This window comes from Halyomorpha halys, unplaced genomic scaffold (assembly GCF_000696795.3).
Source record: "Halyomorpha halys isolate HHAL.00 unplaced genomic scaffold, Hhal_1.1 Scaffold700.1, whole genome shotgun sequence".
Classification (NCBI taxonomy): Eukaryota; Metazoa; Arthropoda; class Insecta; order Hemiptera; family Pentatomidae; genus Halyomorpha; species Halyomorpha halys.
Window position 1 is genome coordinate 108,467 of NW_027116789.1, and position 26,412 is coordinate 134,878.

A 26,412-nucleotide genomic window follows, 5' to 3' on the forward strand; every position below is an offset into this window, starting at 1 on the left:
CTAGGCAGATTACGCTAAATAGCAGACTGATAAAACAAAACATCTTTCCCAAACATTTTGTCATTCTTTTTTGAAAAGATTGAACTCTAAAACTCTACCTGATTATAGGTTGAGGTTTTCTTCTGAAATTCACTCCTGTTCAACCTATATTCGAGGTAGACTTATATTCAGATGTAATCTGAGGAAATTTGAGTTAAACTTAACTCGGGGCTTTTGAATTATTTCTCAGTTCATTTTTCTTTTTACATTTATAATTGGAGGCTTAATGCAGTTTATATCAGCAATAAGTGATAATTCATTCACTTATTATCATATATTTTAGGGAAATGCTTTATATGTATTGCAGATAATCATCCAGCATAGAGGGTGCTCTGCAATTAAACACAAACAACAGTTAAGCTAGTGAAATCCGGCTACTTCCATGGCTAACCTCCTGTGCTACTGATTTCAAATCATAATGGTTACTTCTTAGCAAACTCTCCCTCTTTAGTCTTCCTAGTTTCACTCAATAAATTAAATTCATACTTTTTATTTGCCACCACTAACATTTTATTACCCTGTTCTTCTAGACTTAATTTATTCCACAAAACAATTATTTCTGATATAATGTTTGAGATTTATGAATACTGGAGGTACATTATGTTACACAGAAATAGTTTACAATTGCTGAAACTGTTGCAGCCGCTGCCATGGTATGAACTGTAACAGTAGCCATTATCACAGTATGGACTGTTGTGACACATTGTAACAATAGGTTTGGCATTATAGTTGACAGTACACATAGTGGCAGAGAAGTGACAATCAGATCAAAGCCAGTTTCATAGTAACATTTTACTGCCATGGGAGCAACTGTCATAGCCACTGAAGTGTTGGAAACTGTATAATAGTTTCCTTCATGGTTGTATATCCAGTCATAACAGTATTGCCAAACTAGATCAAGTGTGATAGTTGAGAGTAGATGTATCAATAGTGAAGCTACTGTCATGTTAAAACCCATTTAAATGGTGACCACTCCAACTGTGGTAATTGCATTGGTGTAAACTGTATGACAGTGTAACTGAAAATTTTAATCTATATTGCATAGTAATCAATAGGTTCTTCAATAAAGAAAAAATCACCAATACTGATACTCAAACTTGTAACAATATGTAAACTTTACTATGACACCAGAACAAAACACAATTCCTTCCACTATGGCCAAAGCAATTCAAATGAAGAAGAAAAGATTCAAAATATGATGAAATTTCTAAAAAAAATATTTTTTTTTTTTAAATTTATTTATTGATATTTACAACTGTACATAAATACATCAAGTAAATTTGAGGAAAGCATAATGGTATGGTATAAGCATGTAAGGAAACTACACAATGTTTTACCAACTCTAATAAAAAATAAAATAAAATGATTTTATGTAATTTAAGGATTGTGTTTATAAATTTATCACATTACATAAATCATTTTTGTAAATATTAATTAAGTTGCAAATTATCCGCTTGTGTAGAAATAATTGTTTGCATTTAACACTAGAGGGACAGATTGGGTCAAATGACTCATTTTAAGCCTTTAAACTGATTTTTCAGTCACCACCTTTAGGTTACTATTTTTTAATATAACATTTTAACTTTTATAAACATTTAACCTGATGTCCAGCTAAGCAGGCAGCAGAGCATGGTACTATACACAGTATAGAGGCTGGCACTCCCCCCCCCCCCCATAACCAGTAGTAGACCACCACATAACATGTGACCCATCCCATATGGGGCGAAGAATAGCAGCAAAAGAAGGATTTATTTCATCTACTACTAACTATACATAATGGTGACCTATAAACTCATTTGTCAGCAGCAACATAATTATATTCCTAATAATCTAAATTTAAATAACATCACTATCACATATATTTTTCAGCCTACTCCCTCTATCTTTCTTTCAATATATTTCTTCTATTTAATCTCAATCTCTCTTTCTATTCTAACTAGGCCCCTTCTGATATGGAGTTCTTTAAATTTGGTTGCAGGCATTACTTCTCCATAAACGGGATTCGGGACTGCCTGATCAAAACATATATATAAAACATTGGATTCAGTAAAGTTTAAAATATAATACATTCAACATTCACATGAAAATCTCTCAACTGGCTATTGTTTTGGTTTTTTACAATTTGAATAAAAAAACTCTGATCCAATAGCTCTGTTGCTTAAAAATTGATAGAAATCCTCTAAATAAGTTTAAGATGGATTTCGACCAATGTTATTATTCACAGAGCTATCAGATAAGAGTTTTTCATTCAATTATGAAGTAAATAAATAAACACAGTAAAAGAGTCAGTTAAGAGTTATCATGTGAGGCCGTTAATTAAGGTTTCTACCTAACTTCAATTATTTACTTTAAATAATGTTTGTGCACTCAATGATTTAATATCCATTTAGTTAGTTATTGGTAGACTACTAAAATCTACACTTTACCATGGATTTTTCTTTACTGTTTCAAGTATGCAGTTGATTATGATTTTCCAAAAATGCCAAATTTTATATAAATATAGCTAAAACTACTTAAAATAAATCTTCCATCTTTATCATGGAACAATGTGTTCAACTTTTTTAATATCTCCATTTGTATCCTTACATGTGAACACAACTCAAAATCCTATCTGGCACACAAAAAAATGGCCCCATAAAGGGATTCTGGTAATATTGTGTTTTATTTATTGTATTTTGGTACAAATACAATCTCAGTAAAAATCTCTTTCAAATGGTAGGTTCCTTTCAATACATCACTTATAGCATTAATATATTCATAGTAATAAATTTATTATTGGAAGATTATTGATTGACCGTGTGTAAAGATGAAAGGAATATGGTCCGGGTGCGGTCAAAAAAGAACAAAAAAATAGTAATGGAAGATTATTGATTGACCGTGTGTAAAGATGAAAGGAATATGGTCCGGGTGCGGTCAAAAAAACCCAATAGTAGAATTATACTATTTTATTGAGCCAACGTTTCGCCCCACGTTGCAGGGCTTCATGAGAGCTAAAACAGATACAAACACATAGTTACAAAAGGAAAAAAAAAAAAAAAAACATAAGTGTAAAATAACAGGCGTATAAAATGTAAAAAAGTAAGATATAATAAGAAAAATTAAAGGTTGTAAGTAGTAAATGTAAAGGGTAATAGTAGTAGGTAATAGTCTATCTGTTACTATTACCCTTTACATTTACTATTTACAACATTTAATTTTTCTTATTATATCTTAATTTTTTACATTTTATATTCTTGTTATTTTACACTTATGTTTTTTTTTTCTCATTTTTTCCTTCTGTAACTATGTGTTTGTATCTTTTTTTAGCCCTGACGAAGCCCTGCAACGTGGGGCGAAACGTTGGCTCAATAAAATAGTATAATTCTACTATTTGAGTTTTTTTGACCGCACCCGGACAATATTCCTTTCAATAAATTTATTATGTTTTAATTGGCATTTGTAAGTAGTTTTTTTAGCACATTTTATGGTAATTAAGAAAAGCAATAGGGGATTGAAGAAAGGAAAGCACTTAATTTTAACAGATTAATTAAAAGACCCATGTAAAAGGAAGAAAGAGGAAAAAGAAGTCAAAATTAAATTAATTTATATTTAGATCCTTATCTGTTTGGAAAAAATAAATTATGTCATTTACCTTTACAATGCAGTTTTAAATTTTAGATTTACAAAGGGCCTTGTTTTTAGTTGTATATTGATGGCTTACTTCACAGTAGTGCTAAGTACTTTTCCACTAACTTTAAGAAAAATACAATCAAAGGTTCTCTTTATTAGGAAAATTACAACTTTTCAATTAATTTTCCTAAAAGAGAGAACAATTATCCTTAGAGCAGTTGAATACGTAAGAAAATAAGAAAAAATAGTGTCAAGTAAATGTTCGAATGCACTGTATATTTATTTTTATTTTAAATCGTATTCTTTTTCTCTTTTTGTAATATATTGAGAAAGTATTACTCCAGGGTCCCACAGCACTCAATTTGGAAACCACTCAAGATATCATTATAAGATGATAAATAAATGTATATATATATTTTTTTTTTGTTCGGTTGGCTCTGGAACTTATAGATCTTTGACCGTCCGAACCAGCCTTCTCCATATCAATCGTGTCTTAGGCTACTGCTTTCCAGTTTGGAGCATGCAGCTCTTCAGGCCTTCCACAAGGTCTCTTTTCAACTATACAGGCATTCATCATAGTTGTGTCCCACCAATCTTAACCTTCTTGCCTTCATATCATGGGATATTGACTGACCAATCTCTTCAAGCAGTTCACTGTTATACATTGATAACTTTTTTGACTGTTGTAAATATATATATATTTTTTTTTGTCTTGAGGATCGGTCAATAATACAACTTAATTTAGGTGACATTTCACAACTTTATTGTTAGTATAGTTATACCCTACAATGAAGAAAAAAAACAGTTGTTTAGAACAAATACTTTCTTTAACTAATTACAATAAAACTACAAGTGCATAGCATTTAATGACTATTACACTTAAACATTAAAACATTTCCTAGTACAATTTTGTTACTGATCTAACATCAAAATGACAGGACAATACACAGTTGGTGCCCAAATAAAAATTTCTTTTCAAAATTCTGAAACTTATAATTCATGTTTTAAAAGATCCTGAATCCGAAATAAATACTTAAAAAATGTTACAAAAACATCTGAAACAGATGTTTTCAAAATTGGTAGAATTATTTGTATCTTATGACAAAAAAACATGTAAATATGGTTAAGGAAAATATTTAAACTAAGAGGGAACATTATTAATAGGAACCTGTGAAAGTTTGTATTAATAATGAGAGGAAACAATGCCATCTTTATTCAGAAAAATGTGACAATAAATATATAAATATTCAGCGTACAATACTACAGAAAACATATTTAACATGATAATAATAATACATGGAGGATGGAATTAGAAAGAAAGTGTACAATAAAAGTAAAAATATGATTAATGTTTCTTTTTCCAATTTGTTTTTATTTTGTAGCTATGAGTTAAATATTTTAACTTGAATAAATCTTTATTTCCCTCAATTCATTTTAATTAACCTATTGTTTTTGTACATTTTTTTAATTCGTATATTTGGACTAACACTGTCAATTTTTTTAAATTAAACTTCTTTACCAACGTTCTAAAACTCAAGAAAAGAAAATTATACAGGAGTAAATTGATTTTGTGACATAATGGTGAAGGGTCACGCTCGTTATGTTTTATATTTAGATTAAAATACCATGAAAACTAAAAATCGTAGCAGCATACTGTAAGGAAAATATTCAGCATTTCATCCTCTTTGGAATGAGCTATAATTCAAAATTATATCTTGATGCTACACTGAGAATGTAGCATATATAGAATAATAATATGTTCTAAATGGAGTTTCCTTCACCTCAGCAGATTAAAAAAAAAAGGAAACAACAAAAAAACATGACATTGAATTATTATAAAATTGGAAAAGAAACTAATAATTTTTCTGTCAATGAGCATTTGCACATTAAATCGTTAACATGAAAATTAGTCATTAGAGGAGTGTTTTTCCAATTTTTTTTCTGCATAATTACATTGGGTAAGTAAGGAAGTGTTTCAGTAGTGACAGCGCTGCTTGATCTTCCTATCTTTTTTTCGTAATTACATTGGGTAGGAGAGCACGCTTCAGTCGTGAGGGCGCTGCTTGAACGCCAAGCGGTCAAACAGCGCCTTCACGACTGAAGAATTTTCTCTTTCATTGAAGACAGGCCTCGGTCCCTGATCTACCTTCTTTATCCACATCTATTAGAGAGGTGACCACTGCATGCAGCAGAGGGAGAATACATTGTAGTTCATAACCACATTAATCTATGAAAATGAAAACAAACTTGAAATTGAAATATTATACAATTGGAAAATAAACTAATCATTTTCACTTGCATAAACAAGAGTACCATGGTCAATGAGCATCTGTACATTAAAATCGTTAACATGAAAATTAGTCATTAGAGGAGTGTTTTTCCAATTTTTTTTCTGCATAATTACATTGGGTAAGTAAGGAAGTGCTTCAGTCGTAAAAGTGCTGCTTGATCTTCCTATCTTTTTTTCCATAACTACATTGAGTAGGAGAGGAAAATCTTCAGCCGTGAGGGTGCTACTTGAACGCCCAGCGGTCAAACAGCACCCTCACGACTAAAGACTTTTCTCTTTCATTGAAGTCAGGCTCATATCTCAGATCTTCTGTATTCACATCTATTAGAGAGGTCACCACTGCATGCAGCAGGGAGGATACATTGTAGTTCATATCCACATTAATCTATGCGAATGAAAACAAACTTGAAATTGAAATATTATACAACTGGAAAATAAACTAATCATTTTTACTTGCATAAACAAGAGTACCATGGTCAATGAGCATCTGTACATTAAGGCATTAACATAAAAATTAGTCATTACAGGAGTATTTTTCCAATTTTTTTTTCACCATGACTACATTGGGTAAGAAAGGAAGTGCTTCAGTCGCTAATGTGCTGCTTGATCTTCTTATCTTTTTTGCATAATTACATTGGGTAGGAGAGGAAACGCTTCAGTCGTGAGGGTGCTACTTGAACGCCCAGCGGTCAAACAGCACCCTCACGACTAAAGACTTTTCTCTTTCATTGAAGGCAGGCCCATATCTCTGATCTTCTGTATCCAGATCAAGTAGAGAGGTCACCACATCATGCAGCAGAAGAAGAATACATTGCAGTTCATACCTACATTAACCTGGGCGAATGAAAACAACAATAACAAAAACAAACATGACATTGAATTATCATACAATTGGAAAAGAAACTATCATTTTCACCTGCATAAACAAGACTACCATGGTTATTAAGCATCTAACACAAAATTAGTAAAATAATAGTGTTTTTCCAATTTTTTTTTCCCCATAATTGCATTGGGTAAGAAAGGAAGTACTTTAGTCGTGAAAGCGGGCTGCTTGATCTTCTTATTTTTTTTTGCATTGGGGAAGAGAGGAAACGCTTCAGTCGTGAGGGCGCTGCTTGAACGTCCAGCGGTCAAACAGCACCCTCACGACTGAAGGGTTTTCTCTTTCATTGAAGAAAGGCCTCGGTCTCTGATCTTTTGTATCCACATCAAGTAGAGAGGTCGACACTGCTGTGTTATGAGGTCACCACATCATACAGCAGAGGGAGAATACAGACAGATCATATCCAGATTAATCTATGCAAATAAAGATAATAACAAAAACTAACTTGACATTGAATTTTATACAAATGGAAAAGATACTAATTATTTTTTCTTGCATAAACAATAGAATGATGGTCATACGAGCATCTGCAAATTAAGTCATTAACATAAAAATTGGTCATTATAGGTGTGATTTTCCTATCTTTTTACGCATAATTACCTATGGTAGGAGAGGAAACGCTTCAGTTGTGAGGGCACTATTTGACCGCTGGTTGTTCAAGTAATGCCCTTATGATGAAACGTTTCCTCTCCTACCCAATGTAAGTCGTGAGGTATATATACTTGATCGCCCAGCAGTAAAACAGCGCCATCACGACTATAGACTTTTCTCTTTCATTGAAGACAGGCCCATACCTCTGATTTTCCGTATGTACAGCATAAGTAGTGAGGTCACTACTGTAGTATATTCACCCTCTGCTGCACGATGTGAGGCAGTCCTCTCCACATCATGCAGCAGAGGGAGAATACAATGCAGTTCATATCCACGTTAACCTATGTGAATGAAAACAATAACAAAAACAAACTCGACACTGAATTATACAATTGGATAAGAAACTTATCATGTTCTCTAGCATAAACCAGAGTACCATGGTCAATGAACATCTACACATTAAGTCGTTAACACGAAAATTAGTCATTAAAGGTGTGATTTCCCATCTTTTTTTTTTGGATTATTACATTGGGTACGAGAGGAAACACTTTTACAACTGAAGACTTTTCTCTTTTATTGAAGATAGTCCTCTGTCTCTGATCTTCTTTTTGAATATTGTAATCAGAGCACCATCACTGAACAGTAATCTGATTGATTTCTGTAGTGAGGTTAAACATTTTGGTGTTAGCCTCGATTGCAAATTGAAGTGGCAACACCATATTTAAAGGACCAGCATGAAGGCACTACGGTGTCTCTGGATATGTAAAGGAGCTGTAGGTAAATCCTGGGGCTTGAAACCAAACATAGTTTATTGTTTATACAAGGCAGTGATAAGACCAGTTGTCCTATATTTCAGGAGCTATGTCTAGCAAATCCCTGGCTCTGCTTGGGAAACCTTTAAGACTACCTTGCCTTACGAAGATTGATGCCATGAGTACAACTGTTACTGCAATGATGGAAGTACTCTTAAATCTGACACCACTGCACAAAGAGATCATTTCTCATGCCCTTAGCTCTGCAAATAGGCTTGCAAAGTAAGGAACAAGATCCAAATCCTTAACTTATGCAGGACATGGAAGTTTGTTCAGGAGGATTGGTGAGGTGCTTGTCATGCACTCTGATCTTCAAATTGAGAAATACAGAGATATCTAATACAGTGTTAAGATTGAAGGGATTACACCACAAAAACCATGCTATGAGGTATGAATCAAATGGGTGCCTTGACACACAAGTATTAAAGGAAACGTGAGGGCAAATTGCCTTGTCAGGAGTGTAAACTTGATTTCCTATGTGCTCTCAGTCCTGGCTATGCAAAGTGACACGTTTAAGCGATTGCTGTTGGGCTATACTCGAGGAACACCAGGAGGCAAGAACAGTCGATGTTCCTAAAAGGTTCTTGTACAAAAAAATGGTGCACCTTATGGTGCGTGACAGAACTGTATACAGAATTTTTAGCTGAATAAATATCTCTTTAATATGAGATTAACAGAGTCGCCAAGGTACAGTACTGCTAATCACATCATATGCAGATGGGATGCATTGGCTAGGACACAATTCCTCATTTTTGGATGAGATTGTATTGTGGATCCCAAGCTTTGCAAAAAAATTGATCCCAACACGATATCTAAATTTGCAAATGTGTTCAACCTGTTTTGAAAAGAGTAAGGTACAGCATATAATAGGCCCCGAGTGGATATTAGGATCTTCCATATCCTCCACCACACCTGCATCAAGAAGCACAGTCACCATTATGGTCTGTTTGTCCTTTGCTGCATAATGTGAGGCAGTCCCCTCCTTGAATTATTTGCATTATTACATTGGTTAGGAGTAGAAACACTTATATGACTGAAGAACTTTCTCTTTCATTGAAAGATAGTCCTTAGTCATTAATCTTCCATATTCCTTGCCCCACTCCCATCAAGTAACTCGGTTACCACTGAAGTATGTTCTCTTTCATTGAAAAACAGTTCCCAGTCTCCGATTTTATTGAAATATTACATTATATACTGCATAAATATTAAATTAAATATATAAATATTACATTATTATGCTGCATAATATCTAGATTAAACTATGCGAATAAAAATAACAAAAACAAACTTGACATTGAAATATTTTATAATTGGATAAGAAACCCTACAATCTAACAGCACTGTCCTCACTGCGGCGTATCCTCCTGGATTGTATAGCAGTCCTCTGGCTCTTATCTTCCATATTTACCACCACGTCCGCATCAAGTAGCGCTCTGACCACTGTAGTGTGTCCTTAAATAAATTATAACACAAGGACACACTGCAGTGGTAATAGCGCTGGCACTAATGCAGTATGTCCTCTCCACAGTTCATACCCACTATATTAACCTATAAAGTAAATATATAATTAAATTAGGTATTTATAGCATTAATTTAATTTGTGTCTAACATATTTTGATAGTTCACTGACAATATTTAAAAAAGTACTTTTCTATATTCATCATCACACCTACATCAAGTAGCGCAGTTACATTAAGACCACTGTAGTAAGTTCTCCATCATCTGCAAGATGTAAAGCAGTTTAAAAAAAGCAAACATTCAGGAAAAAACAAAATTACTTGTTAAGTATTACAAATAGTTCAGGTAATAAGTGAAATAGACTGTACAATTAATGGATATATTGTAAAACTCCATTTCAATGTAAAATAATGTATGATTGGAAAAAAAAAAAAGGGATATTTAAAATGCTATGAAATAATGCTTATATTATTTCAAGTTTCACCCAAACAAGAAAAATAAATAAATAAAAGAACAAAATTTTATTGGGTTTGTTCCAAGGGCTGGTTTGAGAGTCAGCAAACTGTCAGGAGCATGTGTAATACCTGTTTTTCCCTGCCAAATCCTCTACTGTGCATGCTCCTGACAGTTTATTGACTCTTAAGTCGGTCTTTGGAACAAACTTATTAACTATAGTACAAAAAATAGGATCAAACAAATAGAGAAAACAAATTTTATATATATTACAAATAGTAGTTATTACCAACGTATTTATAAGTACTAGTAGCACTAATAAATACAGTCTATACTTTAAATGTTTGTCTTTATCTTGAATAAAAGTCATGTTAATAGATAAGTTAAAGTAAAGATTAATAAAATTCTGAAAAAGAAAACAAAATTAGAAGAAAAAAAAATTGTAAACAAGAACGAATCATTTGCCAAAAAACAAAATATCAGTGGACAGGATACTAAAGTTCTGTCAAAGATTGTCAAAATATAATTTATATGTATATGGATGAAGTAAAAGAAAAATGAAAAATACACAAATTATTTAATTATTTTTTCAAAATTCAATTTCAAATTTAAGATCTTCATACAATTCATTATGGAGAAAACCACTAAAAACTGCTGGATTTCACATTTTAACCACCCACTTCTCACCGAATCCCAAACCTGGACCAGAACTGATGAAGAAAAATCATAAACATTCAGACAACACCTCTCTAAAGCCTTTGTCCCATATCCTGAAATCCTTAACCCAATTCACCTTGAATATATTGAAGTAGAACTAAATATTTTGCTCCAAATGACCCTCCTACCTAAAGCATTTCATCCTTCTGAAATATCTAGTATCATTCAAAGATTATCTAACTGCAAAGCTCCTGGTTACAATCTAATAACATCCCACATCCTAAAACTTCTTCCTCGGAAAGCTATCCTATTCCTCACCTACTTATATAACACCGTACTCCGTTCTACATATTTTCCTGACCCATGGAAATTATCTATAGTTAAAATGATTCCCAAACTCCAAAAGCCACCAGAACACACATCATCCTTTCCTCTATCTCTCTATTACCAATCATGGACAAAATCCTTGAAGAACTCATTTTAAAATGCCTATACCCCATTCTAGATTCCAATAATATAATCCCTAATAAGTTTGGATTCCTAACATCCCACTCCACTATCCAGGAATGTCGTGTGGTGGATGTAGCCTTATCTTCATTGGAGCACAGAATGTACTGTGCAGGAGTCTTTTTCAATGTAGAACAGGCTTTTGATCGAGTCTGGTACCCGGGATTGCTTTACAAACTCTGTAAATTCCTACCTCCTACATACTTTCTCATTGATAGATTATTCCAAGTAAACCACAATGGTTCCTATTCATCCCTCTATTCTCAGTCCATTGGTGTTCCTTAAGATAGCATCCTCGGTCTCATCCTCTATACCGTCAATACAGCTGACATCCCAACCAATCCTAACACTATCCTCACCACGTATTCCGATGACACATTTGTGCTTGCCGTTAGTAATAACCTTTTAATTGTATCCCAAACTCTCCAATCCCTCAAGAATAGTGTCGTATTTAGAGGATTAGAAGAAATTCCAACAAATCCCATCAAATCACCTTTACACTTTGTTGTAAACCTATCGACTGCCCTACAGTTTCCTTTAATAATGTTGCTCTTACTCCTGTCAAACAGATCCGCTACCTTGGACATCAGGACAAACGATAATAAACAAAGTGGACTCCGGATTTAATGGATATCTTGTGAAGCTCTTAATCATGAAAAATAATATATGATTAAAAATAAGAATATAAAAAAATCAAACAGCTGTGAAATGATGCTTACATTATTTCAGTTAACACATCAACAAGAAAAAAAAATCGAATAAAACCAGAACAAAAGAGAGAAAAAAATAGATGGATCATATAATAGATAGATAGTTCAATCATGTTTACAATATTTATACAAACCCGGCTGGAGAGAGTAGGAGTAAAAGGCAGGTGTCCACTGGCTGAAAGCAGTAGTGATAGCACCAACATGAACTAGACATGTCTACAATTCATATTGAAAGGTTGTTGGGAGTTAATGCTCTAAGCAATCAGAGAGGACAACACATACAAAGCTGTTTTTCAAAATATATAATCACTAAACAAATTGATATTGATACAACAAAGATACAAAAAATGTTGATATTAATTATTATAACCACAAAACTTTTATTTTAATAAAGATTAAAATTCATATGGTCCTGAACCTTCTTAATGTTTTCAATAACAATATATTAAAATAAAAGGAAAGGAAACCGCTGAACAAAATAAAGAAAAGAGGTATTGATAATAGTGTGTCACTTTGCTTTCAACCTCAATTCATGTAAACTCTAATTTTGGAATTAGAGTTTTTGGAAAGAAATTCTTGGACAATTTTTGAAAAGAAAGTTATGATGCTTTTGATGAACCAAATATCTTCAGAGGCTTGAATACAAGAGTAAAGAGAGATATTCCAGCACAAAAGTATGCTAAAGCTCTTAAGTAGTAAATACTGGCATAAAACAAAGCTGTCCTCCATAATAAACCCTATAAAGAAGCTAATATTAGCTATCTACTGTCCCAACCTTAAGTATGCCTTCTGTTGGGCAGGAGAGGGAAGAAATGGTGCAGTAGTGACAGTGCTGCTTGAACTCTCAGCAGTCAAACAGCGCTGTTCCGACAATAAGTCCTTACTTTGTTGTACAATGTAAGACAGTCCTTTCCACATACTGCACAGAGGTAGAACACACTGCAGTTCATACCCACAGTATCAAACTATGCATGTAAATAATTAGAAACAAAATATTTCCTCCCATGAACAGCACTGTGGTCAACGAGCAGCTTCTCTGCATTAAATGGGTTAACACAAAAATCCTTAGGGAGAATAGACAGGACAAACAACTGTGGTGACAGCTCTGTTGAACGCCCTGCAGTGTAACAGTGATGTCACCACTGCAGTGCTTCCTCTTGGATTGTATAGTAATTCTTTGGCTCTGATGTTCCATATGCACTGCCACGCTCGCATCAAGTAACGCTGTCACCACTGTAGTGGGTCCTCCCTCCATTTTACAAAGTGAGGCAGTCCTCTCCCACATCCTACAGCAGATGTAGAACACACTGTTAGTCATATCCACAATAACCACATTAACCAATGTAAGTAAATAATAATAACAAAAGAGAACATTAAATTGATTTGTCATACAAGTACCACAGGGAACAAATCATTTTTTCTCATTTCGCTAAAAATGAAAGGCTATCAAACATTTAGTGATAGCAAAATTAGTATTATTTATAGTAACAAATTTTAATTTAAAAAACGGCTTAAGTAATATTAAAATAAATAAGCTATTGATAATATTGCTGATATTGAGCAGCAGAGGGAGAACACACTGCAGCTGACTTAGTGTTGCCCTACATTGGTCAGGAGAGAGAGGAAATGTAGTGACGACATTGCTGCTTGAAGGTGCAGTACTAAGACAAAATAAAAAAAGAAGGTATTGGATAATAGTGGGTCACATCAATTTCTCCAACCTCAATTCCTGTCAAATTTACAATGCTAATTCTTTCGCAATTTTAAAAAAGAAAGTTACGATACTCCAGGTGAACCAATCATCTTGAGAAACTTGAATAAAAGAGTAGGGATGAATAATACAGCTTAGGAGTCTAGCATAAAGCATAGCATCTTTACTATAGCAGCATAAAGTAGGCCTCCAATATAAGCCCTAGCATTAAGTGCAGTGCCATGATCAACGAGCAGCCGCACAACTTTCAACTTGCAAGTACAAGAAGCTACCATTAGTGTAGTGCGGTCCCAATCTGACTAAGCACTGCCTTATATTGGGCAGAAGAGAAACTGATCCCTGATCTTCCATTTTCACTGTTACACATGCAGTGAAAACACATCCCGGTTCATATGCACATTAACCAAAGCAATAATAAACAAAGAAATTAAGAACATAACAATAAAAAAGCTAACTTGACATTATATTATTATACAATTATATAAGAAATAAACCATTTTCTAACCTTATATCCTGGCATAAACAGGACTGCGGTGAACAAGCAGTTACAGTATATTCAAGTGGTTAACATGAGTACCTACCTTGTATCAGGCAGAACAGAGAAGACAAGCTATTGTGGTGACAGTGCTGTTGAACGCAATGCAGTCTAACAGTGCTGTCATCACAGCAGAATGTTATCTTGAAGAGTGTAGCACTCCTCTGACTCCACCACCACACCTGCATCAAATAGCACTGTCTTCACTGCAGAGAGTCCTGCTGTAAGGGATTCCTAATTATATTGTGCAGCAGAAATAAAACACACTGTAGTTTAAATCCACATTAACCTTTACAAATAAATAATAACAACAAAACCGAACTTAAAATTGAATTATTTTACCAATACATTACCAACAAACCATCTAGCATAAGAAGGAGCACCACAATTAACGAGCAGCTGCACCACATTTGAGTGGTCAACAGGAAAATCTGTCATTAGTGGTGTGTTGTCACATGGACTTGGATCTGCTCGGAAAGAACAGATTGGACAAGCTACCAAGGTGACAATGCTCTTGAATGTCCTATAGTTTGTCCTTTTGGATTTAAAATCAGTCCTCTGTTCTCATAATCACTGCCACTCCAACATCTATAGCACTGTCACCACTGTAGTGTGACCTCAAAGGAATTAAAATAAAATAACAGTGCAGTGGCTATAGCACTGTGTCCTTTTCAATTGTAAAGCAGTCTTCTATTTTTATCTTCAGTATTCACCACTGCTACAACAACAGTCATCTAATATAAGCAAATAAAAGGACACACTACTGTGGCTATAGTTCTTGCACCACTGCAGAGTGTTCTCTTCGATTGTTAAGCAGTCCTCTGTTTTTGATTATCAATATTGACTGCTACAACAACATCAATAGCACTGTAACCACAGCAGTGTGTCCTCTAATATAATAAAATAAAAGGACACACCGCTGTAGCTATAGTGCTGACACCAGTGCAGTATGTTCTCTTCAATTGTAAAACAATCCTCTGTTTCTGATCTTCAATATTAAGCGCCGCAACACCATCAATAAATAGCACTGTAACCACTGCAGTGTGTCCTCTAATATAATAAAATAAAAGGACACACCGCTGTGGCTATAGTGCTGGAACCACTCCAGTATGTTCTCTTCCATTGTAAAGCAGTCCTCTGTTTCTACTCTTCAACATTCACCACCACAATTGCAGTGTGTCCTCTAACAAATTGGAATAAATGGACACACAGCAGTGGTGATAGCGCTGTCACTACTTCAACGTGTCTTCTTCAATTGTAAAGCAGTCCTCCATTCCTGAGCTTCAATATTCACCGCAGTAGCAACAGTAGTACTGTAGCCACTGCAGTGTGTCCTTTAATAAATTAAACCAAAAGGACACACTGCAGTGGTGATAGCACTGGTATAACTGCTGTATTCTCTTCGATTGTAAAGGAGTTCTCAATTCCTGAGCTTCAATATTCATTGCTGCAACATCAGTAGCGCTGCCACCACTGCAGTGTGTCCTCTAACAAATTGAAATAAAAGGACACACAGCAGTGGTGGTAGCGCTGGTTCTACTTTGGTATGTCTTCTTCAATTTTAAAGCAGTCCTCTATTTCTCAATTTCAATATTCACTGCTTTGACAACAGTAGTGCTGAAACCACTGCCGTGTGTCCTCTAATATATTAAAATTAAAGGACACATGTTACGTGACAGTGGGGAGGAACTTATACTGCTTCGATAACTGTCATCTTTAAATCCTTATTTGATATGACTAAGGAACATCAAATAAAAATAAAAGGAAACGAGTACAAGAACACATTCTGTTACAAAAGGCTAATAAATAAGACTAGCTTTATTTTTTCTACCTCCTATTATTTAATAAAACTAATACAATGTAAGTATAAAAGGATAATATAAATATATATATACACATATACAATACCCTTCCTTTGCCACATGGCATGAGGGAGTGGGGTGGGTCTGCTGAAGATGGAGGTCATAGCAGCCCAGGAGCCACTTGCCAGGAGGTACAAGAAGAGGGCTGCCAAGCCCGTAGTTTCTCCCGAGGTGAGAACATTAACCATAGGTACAGTGCTCTGACACCCCTCCCCCCAGATTTATTTAGCGGTTCTGTGTTTTAACACAACCTTCTTTGACTTTCTATATTAAATATTATATTTTCTAAAATCATTGGCTTTCCAACGGTATATAACACTCCTCTATTACAACTCTTATTTCCAGAATGTTTTAAAACTAAAGAAAACATTTTTCTTCTTACATTAATTATCAAATTCTCTCATAGTTTATATTTATCTGTTGTTTAGTACTAATAAAAATGTCAACTGATAAATTATTTAAAATAAACTAAATCAAAGGAGCTTTAAAGGAATATTAAAAAAAAATCGTCATTTAGACCCTGACAGACTATTTCAATGAGGATTAGACATAGTTCATATTAAAGACCATGATACATTAACATGCCATGTTTAAGCAAAATCGTTAGTTGTTTTCGAGGAAATAAAAAAAAAAAAAAAAAAAAAACAAACATTCTATAAAGTGGCAAATAAGTCAATTTTACCGAGAAAGTTGCTGTCACATCCCAGGTTTTTACAGGTACGAAATAAGAGCTAGGATGTACAAACTCACCATTTTGTGACTTGGTTATTTGGACTCAGGGGACATACCTCAAAAGGTGTATTTCCATCGAATTCGAAATTTTTCACGATCGCATAGTTTTAGTGAAGTAAAAAAAAAAAAGGTACAGATAATTGTAGGTCAAATGAGTTCCTATAACTGCGATCTGTGTCAACCATATCTCGATTTTGTTTTTAACCAACTTCAAACAGAAACTGATGATCCTTCTGGCGAAGCAATTATCTAGTGAAAATCGAATGAAAGAGTAGGGAAGGATAATCGGTATCAGGGGGCTGCTGCAGCTACGGGATAGTAAATACTGACTGTCTCTAACTAACTTTGATCATACATTGGGTGGAAAAGAGAAGACAACCTACAGCGGTCAGCACTAGAGTATGACCTCTTCATTGTATAGCTGTGTTGAGCAAAATGTAATTACATACATAAAAAGATGGTCAGGTTTGTGGTCAAAAGAGAAACAAAATAGTTTTGAACCCTGACCATCTTCTTATGTATCAATTTTTACGGTCAACTATATATACATACATAAAAAATGTAATTACAGTTAGTATTAGCAATTACTTTCAAGGGCGTACACAGGATCAAGACTAGGGGGAAAGGCAAGCCATGGTCGTTCAGGTCCTTTCATTTCAACACGGAAAAGGCAAAGGAAATCATAATTTTACGAAAATTATAGCAATAGTTATTACCTAGTAATTAAAATTATGAGGGTAGTTTGAAAAGTTCTCGGAGTCATCGCTAGAGGAACGAGGTCCCCGCGTAATAACAAAATTTCAAGCTTCTGGATCTTCGATATTCACCACCGAATTCGCATCAAGTAGCGTCGTAACCACTGTTTAGTGTTCTACCTCTTTTGCACGATGTTACTAAGTCCTTTTCATATCTTGCAAAAAGAAAGGAGAATACATAATTTCGGTAAAGAGAATTCACAAAAGCAAATCCAAATTGACGCCCCATGTTACGGTTGTACTAACTAAATCAAACACTGGCGATATCCACGTAGATAACGGGGTGATGCCGAGTGGGGGAATAATTCCGAAATCCCCAATAATCCCACAATATACTCCAGTATAAACAATTACCGGACTATGACCACTGGGAAATACCTTTACATGTAGACACAAAACAAACATAGGGGTGATACCTACCCACCTGTGGAATTAGTGTAATACCGAGTGCACAACAAAAAAAAAAAACGCAAGTAAATCAACATTATATGCATAGGAAATTATAGCTGAATTATATGAACAAAAGTTTAATAATAAAAAGAAATACATATATACAGAATGGAAAAGAAAAAAAAGAGAATATCTTATCAATTAAAAAAAACTTATTGGTTGACTTCACCCTTTACTGTCCTCGCTCAACCTGATTTACTAAATTATTTTTTTTTTTAATTTAGAAAAAGATTAGTTCAAACCCCACGAAGACCTTGGTTGTACTGGCAGAATGCGGGACTGTCCGATATCTCCTTTTTGGCTGCCGTCTCTCGTGATCTAGAACACACTGAAGACTGTAGCAATAACACCGGCTTTCCTCGGTCCCTTGCTCGCCAGTCTTACTATCTCCCCCCACTCTTATGGTTCCCCTACTCAGCACCATCTTGTTACTACGTAAATATCATCAGTGTTTGATTTAGCTAATACAACTGTAACACACACTTCAAATAGATGTTTTGAGTACTTGACAAAGGAATATTACAGAAAGAAATCCTTTCTTCTGTTTGAGACGAAAGAATTATATAATTCTATTTGAGGATATGATTTTATTAAATTATCCTGGCTGATAAGACTATATTGTATACGTAACTTAATACGCTACTCAACAACATTCTTATTTACATTCATAGACCTGGCCTATAAAAATTCTAAATTTTTATATTATATTACAAATGTTACTACTATACATTTTTATCACAATGACAGTACCCAAAAGTAAGCGTAAAGTAATTTCTATCAATGAAAACATGATGACAAAAAATTTCCCATTTTCTAAGGGTCCATAGCCCTTGTATTTTTCAAAATGTTCAGTAATTAGAGAGATATAATTATTACAAACCAAAATATTTCATCCAAAAATAACGTTTTGTGAATATATTTTAGCAAATAGTATGAACAATGGAAAATGATCATTATGAACTACTTCATGGAGCATTTACTAAGCTTAAAATTAAGCCCTAACTCTTTACGTTCAACATTTTCCTTTATACAATTCTTTAAACACCAATATTTTTTCACAAACGGCAAAAAACAAAATTTTGTGAATTTATTTTTGCAAATATCCAGGGAACTGATCCTATTACGGTGATGTTCATTGTAAACTAATTAATATGTATTTAACGAGCTTAGTGACCCCTAATATACATCTTTAAGTCAAATAGTTGCTGAGATATTGAACTTTACCCACAAATGTAAACATATTTATCAGCTTCAGGAACGAAAATACCTACAATTAATCACAATTCACTGAATAATATAATGCATTAATAATAAACTTGTTAAAAATACTGAATGTAAAAGTTCTATTCATCTGAATTTGAAGCTCGTTAAATAACCCAAACAATAGTTTAAAATGATTATTTTTGTATGAATTCATCCTTTTAATTTTTGCCAAAATACATTTAAAAAATTTGGTTCCTTCTTATTCTTTGGTTTATGGAAAAAATATTGGTGTTCATAAAACAGTATCTCCTAGAGTTCTGTTATGGATCAAACATTAGCAAATTGACTTTACTTTAAAAAAGGATGTAGCATTTTTTTTTCCTGGAAGTAGTTTTCAAGGTAGCATGCACTCAATGAAAAATGAGCGAAAATTTCCGTTTTTATCTTAAATAAAATGAACTTCCAATAGTTCAATGCTTACTTTTCAAGGAAGTTTACTGTTTCTGTAGTTTAGGTCTGGTAAAAAATGAATTCTTTTCATTATAAAATGTGCCTTAGCTTAAATGGCTTGAATTGTTAAGAAGGCATTATAAACTCAATAAAGAAATTAAATTAACTTATTCTAAATAAGTTTCTAGGCAAGAATCTTAATGGGATTACTTTAAAAACTCAGAAGATACATACCTCCATACATCTACTAGTTATATCCCAAAATTTGTACTATTTAATCATATCAATTTTATGAAATTACATATTTTAGCAACTAGTAATACTTAAGGAGCCCACCCATAAACCTAAAAATATACAGCGACCATTTTGAAACACTTGACATATTAGGTCTCTGCACACCAGGTTAACTTGCAGTTTTACTGGACTAAAATATACTATAAAAACTTATTACCTTAGTAGATATTGATCTAAACTGTATGAGCCCGGGCATACTAATATTTCTGTTCACAGAATATGCTATCTAGTAGATAATGTTGTCAGTCTTAACAATTGATATTTAACGAAGATGTCATAGAGCTTCTTTTATCGGTATTGCTGGGTAAACAAGAGAGAATAGCAAGTGGGGAATATGAGCTAGTGGCAATAACTCCAAACAAAACTAGACATTGAATCGTTCAACATCAGAAACAAATATTCTCTTATGCTATTAAAAAATAAAAAGCCAATTGAGAACTTTTATTATTAACAAAATTATTTCTGTTTGTACCACTAAAAAAAGTTTTTAAAAAACAGCCTAAACGGTATAAGAAAAGAAGGTACAAAGAATTGTAAGCAATTCCACGACTACAGCCACAAATCATATCAGCCATCTCCTGGTTATTCGTTGTATAATTTCATAAGAAATCGGCAATACTTCCGGTGAACTAATTATCACAGGAGACTGAATAGAATAGAAGATTAGGGAAGGATACGGAAAGCTGGCCTGAGAGACAGCTACAACTGTAATTATAAATACTAGCACAATAAATAAGAAGTGTTCCATTCTTTCACCATAAGTCTCAGCATTAAATAGATCACCACATACAAGTTGTCAATGAAAATATGCCATTCGCAGTGTGCTGTCTCAATCTGACTAACATAGGGCAGAACAAGGAGTGCAAACTACCGTAGTGACAGCGCTGTTGGAACGCACAGCGGTCCGACAGCGCTGTCACCACAGCAGTAAGATCTCTTCCATTGAAATATTGACTCTCTCTGATCTTCCACATTCTCACTGCTACACCAGCATCAAGTAGCGCTGCTATCACTGCAGTGCCTTCTCCCTCTGCTGCACGATGTAAAGTAGTACTCTCTACATCATGCAGCAGAGGAGGAACATACTACAGTTCATATCTATGTACTTAACTCTAAGTAAATGACAATAAAAAAAAAAAGAAAAAGCGAAGTTAACATTAAATTATCAGATAATTACATTTTAAACAAACTCTTTTCTCAACAAACAAGAGTGCCACAGTATTTATGTAGTCTTCAAAAGAATCTTCCCTTAGAGGTGGTTGACCGCACATGACTTACATCAGGCAGAACAGAGAGGACAAGCTACCGTGGTGACAGCGCTGTTGAACATCCTGAGGTCCAACTGCGCTGTCACCACTGCAGCGTTTCCTGTTGAATCGTATAGCCGTCCTCTTGCTCTGATATTTCTTATTCACCACCATACCTGCATCAAGTAGCACTCTGACCACTGTAGTGTGTCCTCTAATAAATCAAAAGGACACACTGCAGTGGTGAAAGCGCTGGCACTACAGCAGTGAGTTCACTCCATATCTGAGCAACAGAGGGAGAACACACTGTAGTTCACTTCCACTACATTAATTTAGCTAGTAAATATATGTTAAATAAATTAGGAATTAAGAATAGTAAGTCAATTCATCTTATATAACCTCAATTCTGATACAATCTAGACTCTGGTCTACCACATTTTGATAATTTTCTAATTTTTAGTACTAGTAAAATGTTTAGTAACTAGAAATTAAAAGAAACAGCTCAAACAACATTAAAAAAATTCCTAATTGAGTGGCAATCCATAAAAAGCTGTTTTTATAAATAACTGCAAGATATAAATAGAATATGCCCGCAAACTAAATAATATTGACGTTATTACAAAGATACAAAACAATTTTGATATTAATTAGGAGTGGTTTTTTCTATTAACTAAATAAATGCATTATCCCATTGTATAATTATACTGACTATTAAAAACAAAAAAAAAGAAGAGAGAAGTAATGCATTATTTATTTTTTACCATTAAGGCAGGAAAATCTTGGTCAACAGCACAGTTTGACAGAATATTTGAATGGAACAATCAGGGTTATTGGAGTGGAGGGGCGGAGCTTGTACCACCCACTCAAAAGTGTTTAGTGTATATGCTTCATCTTTGTTTTGTGGTGTTAAAAAAAAAAAGGAATAATGTTGGCAATAATAACCCTTTAGAGGAAAACTTATTATAATTTATGCGTTTGTGAAAAAATTTATTTGAAAAATAGGAGAATACCCAAATAGTCATGGTCATATAATTATTTCAAAAATTAAGTGTTTAAGAAACATAGTCAACTGTTTAAGAAACATATTGCTTTATTACAACGAATGTTTAAAATGTCCAATTGTTATTTCCAGAAATAAATACTGGTAGTTGTTAGATTCAGATTGTTTCGGAAACAATAATGATGTGAAATAAATTTTTAGATCAGATTTCTCTCTTCTTTATTTTATTTGATAAATATATAGGTTAAATACAGTACCATTTTTATGTATAATTTATAGATTAATTTGCGCTTAATCTGTGTCTAGTTTATAAACACAGATTGAGTACTCTGTAAAATTTGTCATCATACCCACCTTCGTTGTTGAATATGCTGTTCTTATCAGATGGCCTAATATCGTGATTTGCAAAAATTAATATTTTTCAACCAATGATCATAGAGAAATCTGATTTTCCTCTGACAATACGTATAAAATTATAAAAATAATGCATATACACAATTGTTAGTGAATTCAGAATCAATTTCAGGATAAGACAGTGATAAAGCTTAAGACATCTTCTATTTATACTACTTCTAGAGTCCGCTTTCTCTCAGTTTAAGGACCAAATGAGAAGTTTCCATTTGGGATTTTGACAGAACTAGTTACCTATTCCCAGATAACTTTTGGTTTTTTACGGAAGTTTCGTAAAAATCGTCTTAAGTTCAATAACACTACTATTACTACATCGTCTGTGAGGAAACAGAACATGTTTGTATATACTGGAATGTTATAGGCTGAGTTTGATTAAACAAAAGTTCAGTGAACCAACTATTCCGAATTTATGGATGGGTCAGTAAGCACCAAAATATTCTTCAGAGCAGGTTTGAGAAAATTAGTTTTAACAGCATGTCCCTAACATTTTCAGTCCGCTGAAAACTTCAGGTAAATCATAATTTAGGAAGTTATCTGGTTAAGGCAAGGAGCACACCACTTTTGCTGGTTGGTATGATTTTCCTTTTTCCCGAAGACACCAGCGTGGGGATACCCACTGAAAACTATGAAAATCAATGTAGAAATAAACCCTGATAAAACAAAAGAGATGAGAATCGCAGGATATCCTGGGGATAGGTGAAGGAATAAAAATTAGACAAACCAATGGAACTTAAATATATATCTAGGAGACCACTAGATGAGTGATAAGTTGATGAATATAAAATTAACTTTCCATTTAATTTGTATACATTATAGGTTTTTTTCTTAGGTTTGTTTTTATTATTATTTTTTTTTCAAATCATCATCCATCGCAATACTTGTGCACAGAACTGATAAGTACACATACTGCTTAATAAGTGAAATGCATACAGGAAGATTGTTAAATGATGGTCCAGGTGGGTGACAGTCAAACAAGGTACAAAAATAGCAGAAAAAAGTAACCAACCAATCTCTCTCTCCCCCCCTCCCTCTCCCCCTCTCCTTGGCAACAAATTAAATTTTTTCTAGTATTTTTTTCTCTTTATATTTTCAGAAATAAAAAGAATTAGAAAACCCTTTTGGTATGGTTTCATTTCTAAAGATTTTATAGAAAAGTGCCCCTTACTAATTTAGTGGTATTATTTATTTATTTTTTAAATGAAATTTGATATTACTTTTTATACTTGATAGTTAAAATTGGTGTTAAACAAGAATAACAATAATTGTTTTAATTAAAAAAATTGTTTTAAATGAAGATTAGAATTAAATTTGTTTTTCAATATTTGCAGATTCACTTAAATCTGTATTTACATAAGCTTAATTTTTTTTTTTTTATCTAAGGAGTTTTTCACAACAGTGGTACAACCATTTAGATAAGTCTACAAACTACCAATTGTTGTTCATAGGCATATCTATTCTTAATACATTCACTGCCCATGACAAGGTAACTTGTACTTCGCATTCTTGCCTTGAAAGCCCACTACGAATTATTTGGTAGTGTTTGTAATTCCATAATATATGTGTAGTTACAATAAAATTTGTCTATGTTTTAAAATATGGGAAATGAACTAACTGTTTCAGTGGACGTCCTAGGCAAGAATGAAAACCACAAGATCTTGTAGTGGGCAATTACTGTGTTAAGATATATATGATTTGAGCATTCAACGAAGTAATGGTACCACCAATATCCCCATGCCAAGAAAAGAGTTAATGATCAAAATAGAAAAAATTCATACACTAAATATAGAACATTAAAACTAGAATTTAAATTAAAAACCTTAAAAGATATTGCCTTGGTATCCAATAAAACAGCAAAGGCAACTTAATAAGCTTCATGGCTTAGAAATTTAATTTAATTATTACAGTTTTAAAATACAAAACTAATCCATACATATCTCGTGCATATCTAATATATAAATGACAAGATCCTGATAAGACAACTGTGGTTCTAAAGCTGTTTCTGGTGACTTAAAAGGTTGGTTAATCTCAATTGCAACCACAAATATCTGCAAAATGTAAAGTAAAGACAGTTCAATGTACCAAAGACATTAATTATTAGATGATATATTTATTCAATACTCTAAAAATTAACTTTTTAAAAAAGAAAGAAACATTTGCATTGTAATTAGTTTTAAAATCAGATAATTATACCCTGGTTGGCCAAAGAATTTATAAGAAACATTTGAATTGTAATTAGTTTTAAAATCAGATAATTATACCCTGGTTGGCTAAAGAATTTATACAGGTGGTGAAGGGATATTTCTACCCATATTAACTCCTCACAAATCACGATATTTTCACAGACTTGTTGAAGAAATATCAACATATGATAAATAAATTCAAGAAAAACTTTGAATAGTGAAGTTTGACCATTACCCTTTGCCATTTCATTTCAAATTGAAACATGATTGTATGTTTCATCAGTGCATATTTTTAAATTTAATACATTTTTCTGTAAATAAAAATTTTAATTTTAAACCTCAGAAGAACTAGCTTAACATGATTAACTGACTGCAGTCTCATTGAGACTGCCCATGCTGCTTTTAGGACTATCATGTTTCTTTGTTCCTCTGGTGTAGCAGCTTTATCTTCATTACTAATTGTAGATACTATAGCCCACCTTATAATAGTGCATCAACTGCATGTTGGGTGACTTAACAAACAGTATTTGAGGTGCGCTATTGTGATTCTCATTTTTTAAACAATTCCACAATCTTTTAACAAAGATTCAAGATTTTGCCTCCAATCTAACACCTAGATCCATTTAAAATCCTTTACTGCTCTCTCTCTGATCCTCTTTCCATTGTGGATAGAACAAAAATACTGGTCTTAAATACTAATATAAGATATAATATAACTATAAAAGCATTAAAACAAGTTAATAAAAATATAAAGTATCCAGAGAGTGAGAGGGAGGCTTTCTGATAAGTCAAGGACAATCAGTGCCAATTCCTTGGCCAATAAGAATATTATAAACAATAAAAAATTTCAACCTGAGAAAACTTAAAAAAATAAAAAATATAAACCACATTCTTGAGAAAAAAATTCACCTTAGTGATTAATAACAGTTCTGGGAGCTTTAATAGTGATAACACAATTGTTCTCAATATGACCTGAGATTAGTGAAAAAAAAAGAAACAAAGATAAATTTAATTCATTAGTTGATTCCCATAATATAAATTTTGCTCAACCCAATAATAGGTTAAACAATAAAACATATTAATTTTGAACCTTTGAAATAAATTTTATCTGTATATGGCAAATATCCTATATTGTCTTGCTCTCCAGGCATACTGTGATGAATTCCTCTAAAATAATTAATAGGTTATAGCCATATCAGAGACTCTGCTTAAAAAATATGTTCTATCTAACTGAATCTAACTTCAACTAAACCCTTATGTATCATGATAAGGCAAATCTAACTTATAAAGGCAGAAGTCTGTTTGCCTAAGATTAATATTTGTTTCAAATCTACTTCCCCTCGTTCTCTAAACTTTGGTACCCATGTACCTCAATTTCTTCAGACTTATTTTCCCTCCTCTTTTTTGTATTATAGCACTCCTCTCATAAACAATTTGATCCCATATTCAATGCTCCCTCCCTTCTAACCTTTCTTTCACATTATAATCATTTCTAGTGACTTCAACACCAATTTCCTCCTTGATCCTCATTGTACATAATAACTTATAGAACTTTTATACTTCCTGTATAAAA

At 33.3% G+C, this 26,412-nt stretch overlaps 1 long non-coding RNA gene across 3 annotated transcripts in view; it reads right to left on the reverse strand.

Moving 5' to 3' along the window:
• Nucleotides 1–4,838: 4,838 nt before the first annotated feature.
• The window catches only part of LOC136797292 (uncharacterized), a 32,850-nt gene continuing 11,276 nt past the window's right edge, over nucleotides 4,839–26,412 (reverse strand). Inside the window, exons 3-4 of one of the 3 annotated variants that reach the window (XR_010845147.1) lie at nucleotides 14,302–14,476; nucleotides 4,839–9,946 (exon numbers count right to left, since the gene is read on the reverse strand). This is a non-coding gene — a long non-coding RNA (uncharacterized lncRNA). Of the gene's footprint in view, nucleotides 9,947–10,757; nucleotides 14,477–23,933; nucleotides 24,705–26,412 lie in introns of those variants that run through there. The other 2 variants (XR_010845146.1, XR_010845148.1) reach the window with 2 other exon arrangements.